Raw genomic sequence first — 4,409 nt, forward strand, 5'->3', positions numbered from 1 at the left:
TCTCAAATACAAAATACAAACTTTTGATCATCTAAACAGTGATATACAGCGTAGCACACGTCGGCGCTTGTAGAAACGTCTAGCTGATGTTGCCGATCTGCCAGAGACGTCATACATACACACCTAAATGCAGCTATATATTTATTATTTTATACATTATTTTATAATTTTATACTGTAGCGAGCAGCCTAGCCACGCGGCTGCAGTAACCTGTACTTACCTCACCCAAGTTTTGGATGCGGATTTCTCTATTCTCAATTCTCTATTCTCGATTTAGAAGTGGAATTCTCTATTCTGTGCACAGCGGATGCACGTTAGCGATTTGTCTAGTTTTCGTGGGACATTGTCACGTTCCAAAAATGTGTATACGAATTATTTGTGTACTTCTTTGATTGCCGTTGCCTGCGTCGACAACGCCGACGGCTGAGCCGGCGTAGCCTACCTACGTTGTATTGTTTAGTATATTATACGTGCGTGCGTCATTGGCACACATTGGGCGTGTTTGTAAGCGCGCAATTATGGTTGGCCATCGTACTCGGAGATAATTTTTTACCACGGTTGAAATAATTTAATCGCGGTATAATTATTGGTCTTTTGCCAAATCAGAGGTCGTGTTACACACAATTCAACCGCGGATAAATTATTTTACCGCGGTAGAAATAATTCAACCGCGGTTAAATTATGGCTCTTATAATTGTACCCAATCAGAGGCCTTGTTACCTCCGCCAGGGGCTTGGCGGAGGTTATGTTTTCACCGGCGTGTGTTTGAGTGTTGGTTTGTGGGTTTGTGGGTTTGTGTACAGCCTAACTGAAAAAGTTATAGACGGATTGTCATAAAATTTTCAGGATAGGTAAGAAATCGCCTAACTTAGAATTGATGAAATTTTGGTGGTGATTAATTAATTAATTAATAAAATTTTCAGGATAGGTTAGAAATGGGGTAACTTAGAATGGATTACGTTTTGGTGGTGATCCGGATCCAATTAATTAATTAACTAATTAATAAATTAATAATTTTTTTAGGATAGCTCAGAAATGGGGTAACTTAGCAATGGTGATCCGGATCCAATTAATTATTTAATTAATTAATTAATTAATAAAAATTTTCACTTAATTAATTAAAAATTTTCACAGTGATTAAAATAAAAATTTTCACAGTGAGAGAATTCAGCTGCCTTGGCGGAGGTCTGTGCTCTCCGAGTGCTCTAGTTACACATAATTTAACCGCGGTTGAAATATTTTACCGCCGTTAAATTATGTGTAACAATGACTTTGACTGGGTAAAAATATCTGAGTACGATGGCCAACCATACGCGATCGGGATTGGTTATGTTCGAGTAACGGTTGCCCGTATTGTGATTGGTTATTGGTCATTTATGGCAACTTATGAGAACGACCGAAGAAAGTCCTCTTGGCAGTCAACGGTGACCAACGCGCGAGCGCCATCTTCATGTACATTAATGTTATTTTTGTGTATTGCGATTATTTGTGGTGGTTATACGTGCCAGGTTCATCTTATAGTTATATTAATATAGCAAGAGACCTTAGGCCAGTGCCACTATATATATATATATTATATAGAAGGGACAGTGCCGCTACATCGACGTAGCGAGGTCGTGATTTGCGAAGCACTCTTCCTGAATGCATTGCACCCTCCTTTTTGAATGCTTAACGTCGGCCCTACATTATTTCTTTTGGGCGTCAGGTCGATGACTTGTCCACGTAACGCCTTATCTAAATACATTAGTATAGCAAAGGACCGAAGGCAGGGCAGTGCCGCCACATCGACCTAGCTAGTTCGCTATTTGCGATGCGCGACTCCTGTAGACATAGCACCCTATTTTTGAATGCTTAACGTAGGACCTATTTCATCTCATTTTGGCGCCAGATAGCCGACATATATAGGAAAACATGGTAAAATTCGGCAACCGCCTGCGTATTTGCGAATTGTAGAGGGCCATCTTTTTCGTACGGCCGACGGCGATATGCACATAATATATACGTATACCCCCCTCTTTCCGACGTCGCCTCTGCGACGGGCTGTGACGCTAGCGAAAATTTGTATCGCATGCACCTAGTGCGCGTGACGTGCTCTCTAGGAGAATTGCAGAAATTCAGCGAAATACTGGTTCCGGCGGCAACTCTATAGGGGATCCAGTAAACTCGATCCGTATGTGCGTTTTGGCTATACACACATTTCGAATAATTTCTCAGTTTCACAAGGGGAAATATCGGTTTTGCACATGCCCGTTTGCGCCGAAAATATAGAGCATGATGCGAAATTATGCATTCACACAATTTTTAGGCTATCCGCCTATAGGAAAACATGGTAATACATCGGAAAACATAGGAAAACCTATAGGAAAACATGGTAATACATAGGAAAACATAGGAAAACCTCGGTGACCGCCTGCGTATTTGCGAATTGCAGAGCGCCATCTTTTTCGTACCGCCGACGGCGATATGCACATAATATATACGCATACCCCCTCTTTTCGATGTCACCTCTGCAAAGGGCTGAGACGCTAGCGAAATTCTTTATCGCATGCCCCTAGTGCTGGCGATTTGCTCTCTAGGACAATTCAGAAATTCAGCGAAATACTGCTTCCGTCGGCAATTCTAGGGCATCCAGAAACTCGATCCGTTTGTGCGTTTTGGCTATATACACATTTCGAATAATTTCTCAGTTTCACAAGGGGAAATATCAGATTTGTGCATGCCCGTTCGCACCGAAAATATAGAGCATGAGGCGGAAGTATACATTCAAACCATTTTCGGGCTATCCGCTTAAATAGGAAAACATGGTAATATTCGGCGACTGCCTGCGTATTTGCGATTTGCAGAGCGCCATCTTTTTCGTACGGCCGACGGCGATATGCACATAATATATACGTATACCCCCCTCTTTCCGACGTCGCCTCTGCGACGGGCTGTCTAGCGAATTTTTTTTATCGCATGCACCGAGTGCTAGCGATGTGCTCTCTAGGACAATTGCAGAAATTCAGCGAAATACTACTTCCGTCGGCAACACTTTAGGGGTCCAGAATTTTCAGGATAGGTCAGAAATGGGCTAACTTGGAATTGATGAGATTTTGGTGGTGATCCGGATCCAATTAATAAATAACATTTTCAGGATAGGTCAGAAATGGGCTAACTTGGAATTGATTACATTTTGGTCGTCATCCGGATCCAATTAATTAATTAAATTTTTTTACAGTGACAGAATTCAGCTGCCTTGGCGGAGGTCTGTGCTCTCCGAGTGCTCTAGCTAACAATAGTTTAAGTTGTAATCGTCCAGTAATGACTTACCATTATATACTACATTTCGTCTGGACTCCAAACAAATGTTGTTCCTTGCGTGTATTTAGAGGATTGTTAATGACGGTCAAAAACAATTAGTGCAGACGCTTAGCGAAGAATATGGCTATCTCACTCGCCGAGGTGACGAATTATAGAATAATTGACAGCTCGTATCGTTTAGAAGTGCATATAACCTTACTGACGAACGCAAATCGCTTTGTTCAGTTTCACCGCACGTTAGCTTTTATGTTATTACAGCCTAGCAAGTTTTTTAAAGTTGTTTATCAACAGCCTAATTCGCTTCACGTTTACATGCTGTCACCTCCATATTATATGTTCATTCTCCACAGTTTCCCCTTCTATCTTCGTCACTTACACTCCTCTCCATTATTTTCTACCTCATCCCCCTCTTTCATTATCTCCTCCCTAATCCTCTACCACATACCTCTCCCACCCTTTCCCCTGCTCATCTCCCTCCTTTCTCTCTCCTCACCTACCTCCTCTCTCCTCCTACTCTAACTTATGCCTTTCTCTCCTCCCCTCCTCCTACTCTACCTTATGCCTCTCTCTCCTCCCCTCCTCCTACTCTACATTATGCCTCTCTCTCTCTCCCCTCCCCTCCTCCTCTCTACCTCCTCCTTTTGTATCTTATGCCTCGATTCTCCTCCAGCTCCTACCTGCTCCCTTTCTCATCTACCTCATTTCCTCTCTCTGCTCCTACTCGTTCTCCTCTACATCCTCCCTTCTTCTACTGCACCATATGCCTTTCTCCCATTCTGATCCTTCTCTCACTCTAGCCATTCTGCCGTCTCTTCATCTACCTGCTCACTACTCCTGTACTACGTACCTCCTCCACTCTCTCCACTTCTCATCTACGTCTCCCTCTTCCTCTACCTCCTCGCTTCTCCTACTGCATCTTGTACATCTCGCCTCCTCCTTCTCTACCTCTCCCCACTGTAACTTGTGCATCTCACCTTCTCTTCCTCTACCTCCTCCCACTGTAACTTATGCGTCTCACCTCCTCCTCCTCTACCTCCTCCCACTGTAACTTGTGCATCTCACCTCCTCCTCCTCTACCTCCTCCCACTGTAACTTGTGCATCTCACCTC

The sequence above is a fragment of the Priapulus caudatus genome, unplaced genomic scaffold, assembly GCF_000485595.1.
Source record: "Priapulus caudatus unplaced genomic scaffold, Priapulus_caudatus-5.0.1 Scaffold196, whole genome shotgun sequence".
In the NCBI taxonomy this organism is placed as follows: Eukaryota; Metazoa; Priapulida; class Priapulimorpha; order Priapulimorphida; family Priapulidae; genus Priapulus; species Priapulus caudatus.